Source organism: Sus scrofa, chromosome 9 (genome assembly GCF_000003025.6).
Source record: "Sus scrofa isolate TJ Tabasco breed Duroc chromosome 9, Sscrofa11.1, whole genome shotgun sequence".
NCBI lineage: Eukaryota > Metazoa > Chordata > Mammalia > Artiodactyla > Suidae > Sus > Sus scrofa.
The window spans coordinates 32,440,617-32,461,904 of NC_010451.4; the positions used below are offsets into that span (position 1 = coordinate 32,440,617).

Genomic DNA, 21,288 nt, shown 5'->3' on the forward strand with positions numbered 1-21,288 from the left:
AAAAATTTTTTTTTAATTTATGGCCACCAAAATAACATTTACACTGAAAAACTAACCACCATTATTCTGAAGTACATTATTCCTGATTTAAGAGTCTCCTTTTTATGATTTCTAATCATGTGGAGCCATGGTTTAACATTTTTCCTATTGCCTAATAATTATATATAGTAATAACACACACTGCTTGAAATTTGTTTATGGCTTTTGCTGTCTGTCGGAACTCAATAGCTTTGATGCTTGAACGAATTAGTTAGTAAATGTCTAATTTAAATAGTGCCTAGGTAATCTGTTTTGCAACATCAAGTATAGGAAACAGTTTAGTGGAGAAAGTGATATTCAAATGTTTTCAACCTAACTCACATTCTTTGAGTTAAAGCCAAGTTGGAAAAGATGAGTGGTGTTAGCTGAAGTATTAGTCAGTCTTTAACTTTTTCGTTGTTTTTGGTTTTTTTGGGTTTTTTTAGGGCTGCACTTAAGGCATATGGAAGTTCCCAGACTAGGGGTCAAATCTGAGCTGCCTACCACAGAAATGCTGGATCTGAGCCATGTCTGCAACCTACACACAACTCATGGCAACACCAGATCCTTATCCCACTGAGCAAGGCCAGGGATCAGAACCACATCCTCATGGATGTGGTTTATTACCACTGAGCCTCAACAGGAACTCCTAGGCTTTAACTTAAAAAACAAAAATTGAGGCAGCATTAATTTTCTTGTTATAGTTAGTTGAGCTGTTTGTGCCATTTCTTATAACACTGTTTTTCATTCCCAAGTAGCAACCTTCACACTGAAAAAATTATTACTTATAATTTTATAATGTGTGTAAACTTATAATGTGGCATCAGTTTATCATTTTTCAAGATAAGACATGCTTTTCTCTACTATTTGAAGTGTAGTTAGTACTGGACCAGTAAATCCCAGGGACGTTTCTCCAGGAGGGAGAAGGTGGTTTACAAAGGATTCTAAAGAGTTTGTGTTATGATGAAGTGGATAGCACATTAGATTGGAAGCCTGAAAGTCTGGGTTCTTGTTCTAACCATTCCTCTAATTGAAGCTATACGATTTCAGAGAGGACCTCTAAACTCTCTCTGCTTCTTTTCCTAATCAGTAAGTAGATATGTAATTACTAAGTAACTCTCAATTTCTAACTTTCTGAGTTTTATGCTTATTTGTGCAGTTTTATCTCTTCAATTACATTTTAAAAAACAGTGAAATGAAGACAATGCATTTTTAAATCAAGTGTGGCATGGCTAAGTAGATCTGGAGTCATGAAGAAAGTTGGGTGAATGAAGTCGAAAAAGTAAAAAATGGGATGAATGAAGAAGTAGTTTTCACAGAGCAAAAAGTTGCTATGAAGTTATGTTTACGTAATATGTTTATGGTATTAAAACAAAAAGAAATTCCCTGGTGACCCAGCAGGCTAAGGATCTTGCATTGTCACTGCTATGGCTTAGGCTGCAGCTGTTGCACAAGTTCAAACCCTAACCCTCAAACTTTCATGTGCTGCAGGCATAGCCAAACAAACAAACAAACAAAAATCAATTTGTAGATCAGAGAATAGAGAAGGTAAGAAGGAGGGATGCCATTAAGAGAGGACTTTCTTTCACCTCATTACGCACACCTGCATTTTGTTTGATTGATTCATTTTATTATAACACACTATTTGAAAAGTCAAGAAAAAGAGTTGCCCTCTAGAAGGTCTCAGGCTAAGAGCCCAAAGGAAAAGATAAGGGCTACTGGCATCAGGGACAAAAGGTTGAGAAAACATTATTAGATGCCTAATGACTCAAGAAGACAGGGATACATGGAAGACTTTGGGCAGCTGCAGTTTATGAGATGCTGTTGTTGATGGGAAACCACTGACACAAGAGCTTTTCTGGGAAATGCAGTTTGGGATTAGCTGGCCAACAGCTACAAATAATAGGTTAGTCAGAAATGCGTCTGGATAATTCAAAGCATGGAGACCCAGAGTTCTGACTTCTAATGCACGTAGAATCCACAGAAGAGGAGTTCCCATCATGGCTCAGTGGAAACGAATCTGACTAACATTCATGAGGATGTAGGTTCGATCTCTGGCCATGCTCAGTGGGTTAAGGATTGGCATCGCCGTGTGCTATGGTGTAGGTTGCAGGCACGGCATGGATCCTGCGTTGCTGTGGCTGTAGCTATGGCATAGGCCGGCGGCTACAACTCTGATTGGACCCCTAGCCTGGGAACCTCCATATGCCACAAGTGCAGCCCTTAAAAAAAAAATTCCTGTTTGAGTGAAATAGTTGCAGTTGATACCAGATCTTTAAACCTCAGTTGCCTAATTTTTAAAGCAAAAGATTTGTAATAATTACATTGAACATCTCCAGTGCAGATATTAAAACTTTATTATGTTAAATGTTAGAAATGGAAAGTTAAAATGGCAACCTAGGAGTTCCTGTTGTGGCTCACCAGGTTAAGAACCTGTTTAATATCCATGAGGCTGTGGGTTCAATCCCTGGCCCCACTCAGTAGGTTAAGGATCAGGCATTGCCGTGGCTATGGCATAGGCCAGCAGCTGCAGTTCTGATTTGACCTCTAGCATGGGAACTTTCATATGCTGCAGGTATGGTCCTAAAAAGGAAAAAAAAGGGGGGGGGCAACCTATTTTAGTCTCCTCTTTAATTTGAGTTTTACATAGATATCAAAATTCTAATATCATCATATGGGTATTTTTTTTTGTAAGCTCTCGTGATTACCATGTTTTCACTCAGAATAAGTCTTGTTCAACTAAATTAATCTCTCTTTTAATACAATTCTTAGAATGCGTTCAGTAAACTATTAGCCAGGCATATAATGTAATATATTCATCAGAAAAATTGAAAAATATAGCGTGGGTACCAGAGGAATGATTTGTATCTGGTCATAAGACTGTTGAGAAGAAGACTGATTTCAGGCTCAGTGAAAGGAAACATATGAAGAAAGGAGAGAACTACTTTATAGGTAGTTAGTTTCCTATCTCTGAACATGTTCAAATACAGCCTATACCTCATTTTTTTTACATATGCTATCAAATAAATAAATGTATTTGTCGTGAATTAAATGAACACTAAGATCCTTTAAGAAAAAATTCAAAAGTGTGTCATCATTTCCATGGATCTAAAATGCACAATTGGTAAGACTCGGTATCTATTCCTGATTTTTTTTTTTCAAAAAAGCTTAGTAAACTAGGAATAATAGACGTGTCTTTAATGTGGTGGAGAGGTCTATTTCAGATAAAACCCATACAGGGAAAACATCCAAGGTGCTTTCATAAATGTAAGGAATAAGATAAAGAGATTTCAATTATTACTATTATTGATAAGCTAAGAACTCCTATAATAAGTTAAATAAGACATGGTAGATAAATAAGAGGGAGAAGTTGGAAAAAGAACATAAACCTTTTAGTTACAGATTCTATAATTGTCTACTCTAAAATTTTCAAGATTTTTAGCTGAAGATTATTAGAACTACAGAGTAAAAAATGTGTTTGAAACAATGCTATATTATAAAGGTAAACATAGAAACCTCAGTAGTTTTCCTTTATACTAGCAATAGCCAGCCAAAATACAATAAAAGCTACAAAATGTAAAGTGAACAGAAATCAGTTTAACCAAGAAAAAGTAAGACCTATGTAAAGAAAATTGCAAAACTTTACTAAGACCTGATTTTAAAATGAGTCAAAGGCCTACCTCAAATTATGCAATATATTTTATTGATAATGTGATAAAACTGCTATTATAATGTATACGTTAATAAGTAGAATGTAGTATTTTCCTTTCTTTTCTTTCTTCTGTTTAGGGCCACAGCTGTGATGTATGGAAGTTCCCAGGCTAGGGGTCGAATCAGAGCTGCAGCTGCCATCCTATGCCACAGCCACGGCAACATGTGATCTAAACCACTTCTATGACCTACACTGCAATTTGCAACAACACCAATCCTTAACCCACTGAGCAAGGCCAGAGATCAAACCAATATCCTCATGGATGCTAGTCAGGTTATTAACCCACTGAGCAACAGTGGGAACTCCAGGAATGTAATATTTTCAATATTGTCTTTCCCTCTAGGTACAGGTTTTCTCTACTATTAATTTCATCTAAGAATAGATGTGACAAAAGTAAGAAAATTCATTTTTTAAAAAAGCAATGAGATTTGTCTTTCACTGTCTGAGTAGCTTCACTTGATAAGATATTTCTAAGTCCATCTATGTCGCTACAAATGGTATTATTTCATCATTTTTATAGTTGAGTAATATTCCATTTTTTATATGTTCCACAATATCTTTTTCCATTCCTCCATTGATAGATACTTAGGTTACTTCCATGTCTTAACTATTGTAAAATAGTGCTGCAGTGAACATTGTGGTGCATGTATCTTTTTGAAATGTTTTTCTCCGGAGAGATGCCCAGGAATAGTATTGCTGGGTCATGTGGTACTTCCGTTTTTAGTTTTTTGAGGACCCTATACACTGTTTTTCATAGTGGTTGCACCAATTTACATTCCCACTAACAGTGTAAAAGTGTCCCCTCCACTCTCTCCAGCATCTACTACTTACAGATTTTTTTATGATAGCTAATCTGACTGGTGTGAGGTGATACCTCATTGTCGTTCTGATTTGCATTTCTCTAATTATTAGAAATGATGAGCATCTTTTTATGTGCCTTTGTCCATCTGTATGTCTTCTTTGGAGAAGTGTTTATTTTACAGCAGAATGCTATTCAGCCATAAAAAAAAGAATTAAATAAATGCCATTTGTAGCAACATGGATGCAGCTAGAGATTATCATACTAAGTAAAGTAAGTCAGAAAGAGAAGGACAAACACTTATATCACTTATATGTGGAACCTAAAATATGGCGTAAAAATGAACCTATCTGCAAAACAGAAACAGACTCATGGGCATAGAAAACAGGTTTGTGGTTGCCAAGGGGAAGAGGGGAGGGAGTGGGATGGAGTGGTATTTTGGGGTTATTGGATGCAAACTATTACATTTGTGATAGATAAATAAGGTCCTCCTGTATAGCACAGGAACTCTATCCAAACTCCTGGGATAGACTATGATAGAAAATAATATATAGATAGAAAAATAGAATATATAGGTATATATAGATAGATATAGATATAGATGACTGAATTACTTTGCTGTACAGCAGAAATTGGCACAACATTGTAAATCAACTCTAATTTTAAAAAAGGAAATGAAATGTCTATTTAAATTGTCCATTTTTTAATTGTGTTCTCTTTTTGTTGCTGTTGAGCTTCATGAGTTGTCTATGTATTTTGGAGATTAATGTCTGGTTGGTTATTTCATTTGCAAATATTTTCTCCCACTCTGTGAGCTGTCTTTTCATTTGTTTATGGTTTCTTTTGCTGTGGAAAAACTTTTAACTTTATGTCCCATTTATTTTTGTTTTTATTTTCATTACACTAGAAAGTAAATCCAAAAAGTTATCACTGCAATTTATGTCAAAGAGTGTTCTGCCTGTGTTTTCCTCTAAGAGTTTTACAGTATACAGTTTTATATGTAGGTCTTTAATTCATTTAGAGTTTACTTTTGTGTTTGAGAATGTGTTAGAGAATATTCCTATTTCATTCTTTGTTACTGTCCAGTATTCCCAGCACCATTTATTGAAGAGACTGTCTTTGTATATTCTTTGCTCCTTTGTCAAAGATTAACTGACCATAGGTACATGGGTTTATTTCTAGGCTTTCTATCCTGTTCCATTGGCCTATATTTCTGTATTTGTGCCAGTGCTATTCTATTTTGATTACTATAGCTTTGTAGTATATTCTGAAGTCAGGGAGCCTGGTTCCCTCAGCTCTGTTTTTCTTTCTCAGAATTCCTTTAGCTGTTTGGGGTCTTTTGTGATTCCAAATGAATTTTAAAGTTTATTGTTCTAATTCTGTGAAAAATGCCATTGATAATTTCATAGGGATTTCCTTGGGCAGTATAGCGATTTTGAGAATATTGATTCTTCCAATCCAAGAGCATAGTATATCTTTCGATCTGTTTGTGTCATCTTTGATTTCTTTCATCAGCATCTTATAGTTTCCAGACTAGAGTTCTTTTGCCTCCTTAGGTAGGTTTATCCCTAGATATTTTATTTTTAATAATTAATAATGCTATGATGAATATCCTTGTACATATGTATTTTCATATCGTTGGAGGTACATCTTTAGAGTAAATTCCTAGAATCAAGATTGAAAGATCAAAAGCAAGTTCAGAATTCCTTGAATATAAAAACCTATACCTCACTAAACTCCAATAAAATTTAGGCAATTATATGTTCGAATATCGTCCCATCCTCTCCTCTCCTCTCTTTCTGTGACCCAAATTTGTGTATGTTAATCTACTCAATATTGTCCAACAGATCTCTGAAGCTTTATTTTCTTTCACTCTTTTTTCTTATTCTTCTTCAGATAATATACATTCTATTGATCTTTCTTTACGTTCTCTGCTCTTTTCATCTGTCATCTCAATTCTGCTATTAAAACCATCCAGTGATTTTAAAACTTTAAATACCGTGTCATTCCACTGTATGTCCATCAATATTTTTCTTTATATAACTATACCCAGAGCAGCTCCTTTTAAAACCTTGCCTATTAATCCCAGCCTTTGGATCATATCTGTTACATTATCTTTTCCCTTAAAAATGGCCACATTGGAGTTCCCGCTGTGGTACAGTGGGTTTGGTGGTGTCTCTGCAGCACCAGGACACAGGTTCAATTCCTGGCCTGGCACCAGCTGCAGTGTAGGTCACAACTGTGACTTGTTTCTGATCCCTGGCCTGGGAACCCCATATGCCACAGGGCAGCCAAAAAAGAAAAAAAAAAAAAAAAAAGGTCACATTCTCCTGGTTCATCATTTTTTAAACATTTTTTATTTATACTGCAAAGTGTGAATGTTATGTCTTGAAGACTGAAAAAAAGTCTGACATGTTTGTTTTGAAAGCAGTGTATTTGACTGAAATTAAAGTGCAAACTGTTTCTCCTGGTGGCAGCTCAAATCTCAGTTCAGTTCTTTCATATTTGTTTGTTACTTTGAGTCTGCTCCTTGTATGCATAGGTCAGGGGCCAGCTAAAGACTTGGCCAGAGTTTACTCACATAATTTGAGAATTACCCCACTCTGGCGCTCTATTTCAGGAATCTCCCTTGACTTCCCAGCAGTTGAGTTTGCCCTGAATTTAGCCCTCTGTTCTATAGGCTCTAAATGCTATTGATATTAGAGGTTTACCCACAATACTTGCTGGCTATTTGGGCCTATTTTCAGATAAAAACTGTACAAGGGGAGCACTTATTGCATGTGAACATCTTTTTTCAAGTTTTCACTCCCCTCAAGAAATCCTCAAAGAATTATTCACTCACCCTGAAGTGACTTTGTGTATTTCATGTATTTTGTCCAGAATTAATAGTTGTTATATTTGGCAGATTTGAGTCTGATTGGAATTTAACTTGTGATATTGAAGTAGGCTTAACTGCTGAAAACCAAAGACAAGGAGACAAGAAAGAAAGAAGCCAGTAGAAAAATGACACATTATACACAGGGAAACAATAGTTCAATTAGCCAGTAATTGTTAGATTGTATGTGTGTAGAGGAAGTTACCCTTTCCAATACTTGCATGACTTTATTTTATATCTAAATATCTAGTCCATTTTGGAGTTTATTCTTGTGTATGGAATGAAATATGGATTAACTTTTACCTTCTTCAGCATGGTTATCCACTTACCCCCATGGTTATCCACATGGTAGCATTTATTAAAGAAATTTCACATCTGTCCCAGTGTTTTTAGATACCATCTTTATCATATATTTAATTTTCATGTGTACTTGGGTCTATTTCCAGACTTGCTGCTCTATTCCATTAATGTTTGTTTATTCATTTATGTGTTCCAAACTATTTTAACTACAGACAATTTGTAATATATTTTAGTATATTGTAAGACTATTCCCTTCGCATAGCTTTTCTATTCATTGTTTTCCTAGCTATTCTTGTATGCTTATTTTTCCATATGAACTTTGGTATCAACTTTTCTAACTCCAGAAAAAAATGTTTGTTGGTATTTTTATTGGGATCGCATTACAGTTATAAATTAACTTTAGTAAAACTGACATATTTATGAATCTGAGTTATTACATTCAAATACAAAGGATGCCTTTTTAATTCGCTCACATCTATTTTTGTATCTTGCAGAATTGTTTTAAAGTTTTCTTCGCATAATTTTTACACACTTCTTTCTAAGCACATTGCCAGGTTTTAAGATTTTATCTTCCATTATGTTATCTAAATAGTTATTTTTGCTTACATGAAGTGCATTGATTTTTAGGTTAATTTTATATCCTAATGCTTTACTAAATTCTTATATTGTCTCATGTTATCAATGACTCTATAGATTTTTCTAGGAATAGTGTCCCGTTATTTTAGCTAGATATAGATTTTCTATTTTTTCCAAATTTCTATTACCCTAGTTTCCTGTTGTCTAATTACATTGGTTAATATCACGAGTACAATGTAAAATTGTAATGTAGATTAAAGATAAATACATACAAATGTGTGTGTGCACACACACATGCTAAGGAATTGTCCATCAATTTCTGTTTTCTTGAGGTTTTTAATTTTTTTTAAAAAAAAGAGGCTTTCCAAGTAACTATGGCGATAATCTTATGATTTTCCTCCCGATATTTATTAATACGGTCCATTATATTAATGGAAATTATTGCTGAACCATTCTTGCTGTACCAGGATAAATCCCACTTGTTCACTGTATATTATGTCCCAAATATGGTGCAGGATTTTTCTCACTAATATTTTATTTAGAATTTTTACACCAATATTCACAAGAGATATTGATCTATAACATTATTTTCTGTGATATAAAAGTAGACATTTTGAAAAGCATTTAGAATATCAACAAAGGGAATGTTTATCTGAGATGTTATTGGTGCTAAAGGAGTCTGCTACATCATACAAAGAAGATATTGGTTAACAAATAAATTAGGTTTTTGGTGATTAGGAAGTGGTATTTTGAACATTTTGCATCCTAACATGTTGGTTTATAACCATATAGATAGTTACAAGTAAGTTCTTTTCTGTGTTAGTAATGTGTTGGGAGATTGGTTGAGAGTTTGCCTTTGACATTTAATGCGTTGTAATTTTTTTTCCACTAAAATGATAAATAGGCTCCTCACAAGCATATATATGTACTGTTATTTTTCCTTGGACATATTACTGATGTTAAACAAATATAGCTTATGTAATAATTCTCAATAGTTAATCCTCGTAATGTTTAAAGCAAAAACTAACAGATATATAAATAGAAATAAATCCACAATCTCAGAGATTTTAACATGGCTCTTTTCATATTTGATATAGAAAATCTTTCTTTGCTGAAAGATATAAAAGAGTTGAACATAATTGGCAAACTTAACCTAACAGTCATATGTAGAACAATGAATTGGAGCAGGGGCCAGAAAACTGGGCTAAATTCTGTCTGTGGTCTGTTTTTGAATGAAATATGAACTAAAAATTGTTTGATACTTTAAAAGATCCGTGAAAAAAGTAAAATAAAGAAAAATGTGTTACAAAGACCGTATGTGACCAACAGATCCTAAAATGTTTATTATTTGGCTCTTCAGAGAATAAGTCTGCTGACTTTTGCATAAACTGTAGAATATACTCTTTATAAGCATACCTGGAATATTAAAATATCAAAGAAGAGCTCATAATGGAAACCAGAAAAGTTTTTTAATAAATGATAAAAGAACATTGCTGCATCTACTTCTGATATATTCACAAAACTCATTTTATTCTTTCTGAGCATATAAGAAAATAACCCTTGTCAAATTTGTCTGCTGTTAAGGACCATATAAGTAGCTCTAAGGGGTTCTAAATATTTCTGCACATGGGGTCTATGTCCCCTCCCCTTGAATTGGGATTAACTTTAGTGACTCATTTATAATCATTGGAATGCAGCAGAAACAATGATGAGTAACTTCCAAGGAAAGATACAAAAAGGCCTTTCTCTTTCCACTTAACTCTCTTGGGTCACTTGTCTTTGAAGTGACCCTATTGGAAGTCCAAATACCTTCAGACCTTCATACTGTGAAGAACTCAGACCATGTGGAAAAACCTACAGGTAGGTATTCTGGCTGAAAGTCCTGGCTGAATTCCCAGCTGATAACCAACACCAACAGCCAGACATATGCATGGAGACTTCAGCCCTTAGACTTGGGTGACTCTCATCAAGTCTAACCAACTAAGGCACCAGACATTGTGGAACAGAGATGCATTTTCCCTGATGTACCCTATGGGAATACCTGACTCACAGAATCAGGAAACACAATAAAATTTTGATTGAATGCTACTAAGTTTTGGGGTAGTTTGCTATGCAGCAATAGTCATTTGAACACTAACCATAGGAATAGAGGTGGGAATTATACATGCCACTTCTATCCTTAGACATAAATCCCTCTTGCTCTTAAATTCTCTTCCATAGTGACACTCTCAGAGCAGGATGTTTGGTTGGTATAATGATAAGAAGGGAGGAGCCTTGATTTCTAAGGGACCACCTGGAGGAGACTGGTGCATGACACACATTAGACTTAGGAGTGAAAAATAAATCTTTACTGTTCTGAGACACTGATATTAAGATTAATAGCCCATCCTATCTTACTAATAGAAATACATTTCACAATTTAAGAATGAAGCTGAGGCAGAATTTAGGGGAAAATTTGGCTTTAAATTTATATAATTACAGAAGGAAAGTGGTGAAAAAATAGTGATTGAGACATCCCCATCACAATTTGTATTAAAAATAAAAGCAAAATAAATCCATAGGAAATAGAAGGAAATAAATAAGAGCAGAAAATAAAAGAATAAAATTCAATGTAAAAATCAACTTTATTTCAGTAAAACTTTAAAAATGAAAAAATTCAAATATAGAATATTGCAATAGAGAAATATATATAGTAAAAAATCCAATTTTTCAAATTAATGAAATTGATAAATCTAATGCAAGACATTAAGAAAAGAAGAGAAAGAACAAAAGAGAGCAATTCCAGAATTGTAAAAGGGAATATCACTATACATCTTATAGACTCTAAGAATAATGAGAAATTATTATAAACAAACTTATAACCATATGAAGAATACAAAAATCCTAGAAAAATTCTTCTTATCAAAACTAACACAAGAGGAAATAGGAACTCTTACCAGTCTAGATTATTAACAAATCGAATCAGATTTTAAACTGTCCCAAAGAGAATAGAGTACCAAAGTGATTTCACTGGAAAATTCTACAGAACATTTCAAAAAACAGTAAGTCCAATCTTGTACCAACTTATCCACAGAATAGTAAAAGAGGATACTATCCAACTACTTGCATAGGACCAACATAGCCTCAATATCAAAACAAACTGGACAATGTAAGAAAAGAAAATTACAGGCAAATCTCCCTCATTACCATGAATTCATGGATCTCCAGAAGCCCAAATACATAGAAGCAAGCCACAAACATAAATACCTAAATATCACATACATCATTGTTCCTAGTCAGATTCTTTTCTGCAGCACCACGACAGGGACTCCATAAAAATAACATACATCATGAACAAACTAACTTATCCTAGGAATGTATGGGGGATTTTAACATTAAAAAAATCAAACAAGCTGTCTGCTGGAGTTCCCATTGTGGCTCAGCAGGTTAAGAACCTGACTAGTATCCATGAGGTGTGGGTTTGATCCCTGGCCTCACTCAGTGGATTAAGGATCCAGCTTTGCTGCAAGCTGAGGCATAGGTCACAGATGCGTCTCAGATCCATCATTGCGTGGTTGTGGGGTAGGCCAGTGGCTGCAGCTCCAATTCAACCCCTAGCCTGGAAACTTCCGTATGCCATAAGTGAAACCCTTAATTAATTAATTAATTAATTAAATAAAACAAGCAATCTGCTGCTTTAATAATTTAAAGGAAAAACTCAAAATATCATTCATTTCTTAATTCCTGAGTTTTGTTTTTATTCCAAGTGAATAATTAGGAGTATGGGTAAATATTGTCTAAGATAATCTCAGTTTTTCACTCATTTCTCTGTCTCTGCCCTTTGCCATGTGACTTTGTAGTTTCTCCCACTGAAGAAGTGGAGTCAGTTTTCTCATCCTTTGACTCTGAGGTTGGCTGCATGTCTTGCTTTGGCAAGGAGGTATTTATTAGCAGATATGATCCCTTCCGAGACTGGTAAATATGGTTCTGCACTTCCACTTCCTCTCTTGCACTTCTTCAAACATCATATCAACAGTGTTTTTGCCTCCTGGGCTTTGTCCATCCTGCTCTCTCCATCTGAAGAGCTCCTCCCTGTAGATATCTGCACAGCTGACCCCTTTTCTTTGTTCATGTCTCATCAGAGAAGTTCTTTTGAATATCAAAGTTAAAAATGTGTATCCAGTGAAAAAGAAATCCAGGACATCGCTCTCTATCCTGTTTCCCAGTTTTCTTTATAGCACCCAATGCTAATATGTTCATTGTCTCCCCTGATTAGATGATGAGATCTTTGGGTGTGGGGACTTTTTCTATCTTAATGAATTCTTAGGGCCTAGAGAATAATGTCTGGCATCTAGTTACTACTCAAGGATTATTTGCCACATCAAAAATATATCTCAGGTCTTACCAATTCAACCACTTTAACTTTATTTAATTTAGCAAAATATATTGCACCTCACAACCTGACACTTGTTGGGAGCAGGTAGGTGAAGTGAGGTGGGACTTAAAAGTTGCTAAAAAATGGAATAAAGAGAGTAATTAACCAGAAACCATGGAAAGTACATACTTGCCATTACTCTTTGCATCTATTCTATACACTGAGAGAAACACACACTGAACATTCGTAAAGAGCCATATGAAGAAATGGAGAGGATAGACATATTGAAAATCTGAAGGAAGATCTTGAAAGATATAATGAGTAGGAAATAAAATCATGGATAAAACATTAATGAATAATAATCACAGTATCCAAGGAAGAAGTGAAAAAAGGATCTTCACTTAAATAAACTATATATATGGGGAGGGGGGGGAAATTCGGAAATATCTAGACACAAATATTCAATGTAGAGTGACCTATAAAACCCAGAAATTAAGGGAAAATGTATAAAGCTATCTAGTTTTCTTCAGTTACAACCAAAATATTTACATGTTGAGAATGTACTTGTTTACATAGTTGAATATGTAACTAGACATATTGATAAAGGATTTGTGGTTATAATATGGATGCAACTGGAGAGACAAATAATAGATGCTCAACAATAAATGAATTCTGAGATTTACTTTCAAGGACGTGACTCAACATGTACAGCAGCCTTGTTCATACCACATAGATGCTTTCATAATGTTAATGGAATGACTAGATGTTCAAAAAGAAAAAAAAAGTAACTATGTACAACAGGATAAATAGCTTGCCTAACTGAGCCTAAATTAGTCTAAGCTATTTTTAGTCTGTGATTCTGCCCTAGAAGGCCCCTGGGAATTAGAGGGAAATATGGAGAGAGAAAATTTGTTTTTTCCCAGCTGAATGATACCAAAATATTCCTGAAATGCATTTTAAAAGGCTTTATGTTCCAAAGATAACTCAGTTTCTGTCAGTCAGGAAAATTAAAAGGTGGAAAGTTTATTTTTACAACACAGCATTTCCTCCAGGGACCCTCTCCAGGGTGACTACAGCCTTTTGCCATAGGTAGTAGAAATAGATGGGGATGTAAATCTGTGAGTATATTAAACATCTATAAGTTAGACTAAGAATCTGATTTTGTTCAGTTTTGGAAAAATTCCTTTTTGATTTTATTTGCCTAGATATCTCTGATCACCCTCTCAAAAGTCCAGATGGTTCTCAGCCCAACATTACTTGCCCAATATATTTGTTTAAAATCTGGAAGTTCCAGTGTGACTAGCATCCATGAGGACACAGGTTAGTCAGCGTGACTAGCATCCATGAGGACACAGGTTCGATCCCTGGCGTCACTCAGTGGGTTAAGGATCCAGACTTGCCATGAGCTGTGGTGTAGGTCGCAGATGTGGCTTGGATCCCACGTTGCTGTGGCTGTGGAGTAGGCCAGCAGCTACACCTCTGATTGGACCCCTAGCCTAGGAATCTCCATATGCCACAGGTACGGCCCTAAAAAGACAAAAAAAAAAATTTTTTTAATAAAAATAAATAAATTTAATAAAATGTCTTCAGAACTCCAGTTTCTGATCCAACATTTAAGGAGCTTGGAAGAAGCCCATTCATCCTAACAACAGGTAAAAAGCAGAGCAAACTGAAAAATCAACAATTCTTTTTAGATCCATAGAGAAGTAAGGTCAGAGGGCAAACTTCTGCTCCCTCTAAATTTGAGAGACCAAGGAGGGAATATAGAGAATCACAACTCACTGCAGTGGAAACCTACAATGGGAACCAGTGTTGGGGTAGGAAAATCTAACCTGCTATTAACAAATGGCTGGTGGCTTGGTATAGGCAGCATGAGAGAGAAAAACTCCAGGAAACCCAATCATCAGAAGGTCCCCATTTTTGTGAATTTTACCTTCTAAAACTCTACCAGGTACTCCCAGTGAATACAAGAGAAATATCTCAGTGTTTTCTGCAGGGAAGTGGAAAGGAAACTATTTTTTAAATATTCCAGAGCATTCTTTTCTTCTTAATAAGTTCTGGCTTCAGTAGAAACTAGTTAACCAGGTCTTACACTGCTGGTGCTTTATCAGAGCCTACCTGACGTGGGGAAAGAAAATACCTGACTCCAGCTAGATCTAGTCTTCCATATGGAGGAAAAGAAACACTCAACTCCAACTCTTTCTAGCTTCCACATGGGGAATGACTGGAGTGGACTGGAATGCAGTACTCTCCAGTCATCATTCTCACCCGAGTCGGTGGAGTGGGGGGATCTGAGAAGTGAGGAGAACTGAGAAGCCTGTGTGAAGTTCACTCTCCAAAAGTAAAGGCTCATCAGAAGAATGAGACCTAATCATACAGAGCACTTCCCCTTCTCCACATCTCACATTGCCGAAGGCCTATTTATGACCATTACACTTGCCCAGTACACTATGTCAAGCTAAGAAAAAAAATAAGACATACCAAAAGACCAAAAAAAATAGTTTAAAGAGACAGGGCAAGCATCAGAACCAGACTCATGACAGGGATATTGGAGTTATCAGACCAGGAAACAAATATGATTACTATGCTAAGGACTTGAAGGGATAAAGTACTCATTATACAAGAACATATAGAAATCTAAGCAGAGAAATATAAATTTTAAGAAAGAATCAAAAAAGTGATAGAGATTAAAAACACTGTAACAGAAATGTGATTAGCTTATTGTAAATTGGAAAAAGCAGAGGAAAGACTCTCTGTGCTTGAGACTGTCTCCATGGAAAATTCCCCCAAAATGACAAGCAAACGTAAAGAAGACTGGGAAAAAAAATCAAAACAGAGTACCCAAGACCTGTGGGACAACTACAAAAGGTGTAGCAATGTATAATTGGAATATCAGAAGAAAAAAGAGAAAAGAAGAAATATTTAAAACAATAATGACTGAAAATTTCCCCAAATTAACATCAAACACTAAACCACAGATCCAGGAATTGCATAGAAAAACAGGCAGAATAGACACAATCAAAACCATATACTAGGCATTCCGCTTTTCTATTACAGAAAGTTAAAGATAGAGAAAGGAAACAGAGGGGGAAAATGTCTTACTTATAGATAAATAACAAAAAGTAAAATTACATCCAACTCCTCAGAAATCATGAAGCAAGAATAAAGTGGAGTGAAATATGTAAACTGTTGGGAGAAGAAAACTACCAACATAAAATTCTGTACCTTGTGAAATTTCCCTCAAAAGTGAAAGAGAATAAAGAATTTCTCAAACAAAAAATTGAGGGAATTTGTTGCAGGTGGACTTGCCTTGGATGAAATGTTCAAGAAAAAGGGAATGACTGAGATGCTGGAATAGGAAGATCTTGAGCTCACCTCCTCCCGTAAAATTACAACTATTTGCAGAGTAATGACTAATGAGGAAAAACCAGAACACTAGCAGAAAAGATCTTCTACAACTTAAAATATAAAGAACCTCAATGAGACGGTAGGAGGGCAGAGATCCACATAGTCAGGATCCATACTCACTATAGGTGACCCAAGCTGCACACCGGGCTCATCAGCCCAAAATTCCTGCACCAAGAAGATGAACTCCCATACTATTTAGCTTTGAAGCCCAGTGATGTTTACTTTCAGGAGAGACAGAAGACACTAAGAAACAGAAACTCCACTCTTAAAGGGTGCACACAAAATCCCTCATGATCTAGGACTGAGGGCAGAAGAAGTAATTTGAAAGGCGCCTAGGTCAGACCCACCTACTGATCTTGGAGCGTTTCCTGGAGAGGGAAGAGCCAACTGGAGCTCAAACTGATGACATAGACATTGACAGCAGCCATTTTGGGAGCTTTCTCTATCACATGGATGCCACTGCATTCTGGAACCTTCCCCCTAGCTTATTAACACTGAGACCTGGCCCTGTCCATAAGTCTGTCTAGTGTTGGGATGCCCACAAGTACTGGGACACCTCAAACAAAGTATCTGGGCAGAGACACAGTCCTACCCCCCAGCAGGCCTACTTCCTTAAGAACCCTGAGCCCACAGATACCCTGGGACTCTACCCTGTCCTCCAGAAGGCCCAGAACCTAGCCCCACATGCCAGTGCATGGGTACTAGTGCTTGAGATCCCCAGAGCCCCACAGTCAGAGATCTCAATCATTTAATAAATAAAAAAATCAATTGTTTTCCTGTATACCAGCAATGATCAAGTGAAATTGCAATTTAAAAAACCAATATCACTTGTTATAGCACACCACCCCAAAAATACTCAGATATAAACCTAACAAAATATGTTCAAGATTTATATAAGGAAACAGTGATGAAAAAAATCAAAGAACTAAATTAATGGAGAGATAGTCCATGCTTAGGGATAGGAAGATTCAATAGTGTTAAAACGCCATTTCTTCCCAAGTTGATCTATAGATTCAATGTAATTTCAGTCAAAAATTCAACTTGCTATTTCATGGCTATCAAAAGACTTAAAGTTTCTATGAAGAGGCAAAAGAACTATAGGAATACTGAATGAAAAGAACACAGCCAGAAGACTGATATTACCCAACTTTAAAACTTACTAAAAAGCTACAATAATCAAGACAGTATGGTATTCATGAGAGAACTGACCAATAAATCAGTGGAACAGAATAGAGAGCCTAGAAATAGATTTATACTGATGTAGTCAATTGATCTTTGACAAAAGGGCAGAGAACAGAATTTCTTCTTAGTAGATGGTGCTGAAACAACTAGACATCTGCATGCAACAAAAATGATAAATCTACGCCCAAATCTTTCACTCTTCAGGAAAATTAGTCTAAAGTGAACATAAAAATAAGCCCTAAATATGAAGTGCAAAACTATAAAACGCATGGAAAATAATACAGAAAATCTAGGTGACCTTGAGTTTGGCGATGACTTTTTAGATATGACATCAGTATCATGATCTGTGAAAAGAAGATCTGATAAGCTGGCTTCATGAAAATTAAAAATTTCTGCTCTGCAAAAGAATTAAAGAAAACAATTCTTGTCAAAAGAATTAAAAAAACAAGCCACACACTTGGAGACATATTTCTAAAAAACATATTTTATAAAGGACTCTTATCCAAAACACTCAAAGAACCTTTAAACAAATAGCCCATTTAAAAAACAACCCAACTGTCACCATGCTGTACAGCAGAAAATTGACAGAACACTATAAACCAGTTATAATGGAAAAAAATAAAAATCATTCTATTAAAAAAAAAAGACCAGTCGTCTCACCCATGAAAATATACGGATGGAAAATAAGCATTGGTATTTGACTTTTTGTCTTTTTATGGCTGCACCCACGGCATATGGAGGTTCCCAGACTAGGGGTCTAATCGGAGCTACAGCTGCCGGCCTATGCCAGAGCCACAGCAACGCCAGATCTGAATTGTATGTGACCTACACCACAGCTCACAGCAACACCAGATCCTTAACCCACTGAGTGAGGCCAGGGATCGAACCCGCAACCTCATGATTCCTAGTCAGATTTGTTTCCACTGCGCCACAATGGGAACTCCAAGCACTGGTATTTGAAAAGATAATCCACATTGTATGTCATCAAGAAAATGCAAATTTATTATTATTAATATGGGAGTTCCCAGGCTTGGGGTCGAACTGGAGCTGCAGCTGCTGGCCACAGCCACAGCCACGGCAATGAAGGATTCAAGCCACGTCCATGACCTACACCACAGCTCACGTGGCAACACTGGATCCTTAACCCACTGAGTGAGGCCAGGGGTCTAACCTGCATCCTCATGAATGCTAGTCGGGTTTGTAATCCACTGAACCACAAGAGGAACCCCCAAGAAAATGCAAATTTCAAAACAGAGAAATACCATTACGTACCTATTAGAATGGCCAAAGTCCAGAATACTGACAACACCAAATGCTGGCCAGGGTTTGCAGCAATGAAATTCTCATTCATTGCTGGTAGGAATGCAAAATGGTACAGTTGCTTTGGAAGACAGTCAGGCATTTTTTAATGAAACTAAACATATTCTTACCGTATGATCCAGCAATCATGCTCCTTGATATTTACCCAAAGAAGTTGAAAAGTTAAGTTTACACAAAACCCTGCACGTGCATGTTTATAGTAGCTTTATCCATAATTGTCAAAACTTAGAAGCAACCACGATGCCCTTCTTGGGGGCATGGTTAAATAAACAGTGGTGCATTCAGACAATAGAATTTATTGTTTCACCCTGGATTTATTACACGGATAAGAATAATACAAATAGATCGGGGAATTTCTTATCTGCCCTATAGTTAGTCTGGATCTAGTGCTCTCCAAACTGGTCAACAAAGCTTGAGTTATGTACCTGCTTTTTTCTAGTATCTATTCTTGCCAAAGAGCAAATTTGATCGTGTCTAGGCATTTCAAATTGGGCTGTGCCATCCAGTATAGATGTCATTTGACTTGATCCAATAGCCAGGGAGGCAAATTGCAATTACTTGATTATTTGTATATAAAGAACTACCTGGCACTATTTTCCTCTGAGGGAGATGGTGTAACCAGAGGATCTAGGAACTTCATATTGTTCCCAGAACCTAGGGTTTAGTGGTAAGGCCACAGGATTAGGGCAGAGAATACCTGGATTATTATCCTAGCTTTGTCATTATTTGGACACTCATACTTGGCACATTGTAGATCATAAAAATAGTTAGGAATAAATAAATGGGTTCCATGATTTTGTCTAAGTCTCTTTCATTTGGGGAGGCTTTTTCTCTCTCCACTGCAAAATAAAGTGTTGGATTATTTTATTTCTAAGATCCTTCTAACTCTAAAATGGTATAAACTAAGCTAAGAATGCTTTCCAGAAATCATTCTTACCCTTATTTTAAGCAAAGGTAAGCAAAATGAAATTGATAATTATACCAATTGCCAAGCAAAGATATGTTTAAAACCTTATTTATGTTATATGGGCACTATAAGAGGAAATTCAGTGGTCTGCTCTACCTTGATAACAGCCTCAAATTCCCATTTTACTAAAACAGAAATGTCACAGAAACTTTCCATCGAATTTTCATTTTATAGTCCTCTAGCTTAAGGTTTTTCTTATCCATTTTTTTCATAACTAAATTTTCACGTGATAATAGACACTATGATTTAAGATGGAAAAGATTTAAGGACAGCCTCCACTGCTCAGAGGAAGGGATGGGTGTCTGGCGAGGTCACTCCTCGATCAGCGACAGACCAAAGGTGATAGAGAAGATGCTGTAATGGTACTTTCAAGTCACCAGGGAGAACCATTCAGAGTAGCTTTAAACACATTGCAAAAGCTTTCTAATCCCATCCTACCTTTCTGAATCACCCACAACTCCCTTGAGGGTTTAAAACTCACTTGCTTTTGCACCATGCTCTAACCTATTCACAGTTCTGTGTTCCCCTTTTGGTTGTGGCCCCTGGCTTTCATTTTTCTTGAGTTTGACTTAAGATCCCATTGTTTATCCCAAGGACCTAGAATTCCAGGAGAGTAAATGGCATAGATAAGAGCCATCTCAGCTCAGCTCATGATCTTATCTAAGTGATTGTCACTCTTAGTCTTCACTCCAGCTCCTTCTGAGTTTTGTTTTTCACACTTGGCAGCTTTCCTGCTGGTGAGGGAATGACCCACCAATATCTCTCACATTCCTGTCTTTGCTGTCAGGGACTTTGATAATGTATGGGACACACACAAACACACCCGTTTAAAGAAATGCTCTATTATATACATACCTCAAATTCAATATTGGACAAACCAGTACTTGATCAGTTATGTTATAAAGCTTCTTCACTCTAAAATATAGATTTAAAATAGAAGTTTAGTGCTATGCTTCAATCCAAAATTTGCTTTCTTAGGTGTTCTCTTAGAAGTTCACATATTCACAAATTTTTCGGGAAGACAAACTTTCATGAGGTGCTAGGCTCAGGATGTACCTTGTTTAATGACATTTACAGGTGATATTTACATATGCAAGGACATAAACCCTGCATATCAGCTCTCTTATATTTGGTTTGTTTTCCACAGAGTCTTTGTGGTTCTGTGTCCTCTGTTTTCTCAGTGTGGGCTTCAACACTCCACACAGACAGACTCTGTTTAGAATCCAGTGGAACTGAAAAAGTCCAACAGTCAAGATAACCCAGACAGTCTCAACTTCATTCTGTTTTAAGCTCTTAAACATATTTAAGTCTGACTCTTCTCTCCCTGAAACAGCAAAAAATAAGCATGGGTGACCTTTATTATTCTGCTTAAGAAGAACCTCTTTCCTTTGGAGCCTCCCCCTGAGGATTTACTGGACATTGCCCCACTAGGCCTATGATCCTTATTTCCTGGATTTGCCTGCTCCCATTCACCTTGGTTGGCCTTTTCATATACATGGGATTAATACTTAAGGGCAAATTTTAAAGTAATTTTTATTTCTCTGAAATGAGGTGACATATTCCTTTAATAAGTCAGGGCTCTGGTGACACTAACATAGATGTTGGGAAAAAAGGCAGGAACTCATTCTCTGCATATTGGTAAGAGGAAATATAGTTTCTGCTCGATACAAAATAGACTAAAAACAAAATGGCTCAAGAGAAAGGAAATAAAGAAGGTGACTCAGAATCTTTAATTCTATTTTGTTCATGACTAAGCATCTACAAACAGCTTTGAAAC

The 21,288-nt window shown here is 36.1% G+C and overlaps 1 long non-coding RNA gene across 1 annotated transcript in view; it reads left to right on the forward strand.

Annotated features, from left to right (window-relative positions):
• LOC110255424 overlaps nucleotides 1–21,288 on the forward strand; it is a 189,569-nt gene that overhangs the window by 4,093 nt on the left and 164,188 nt on the right. The window lies entirely within an intron of this gene.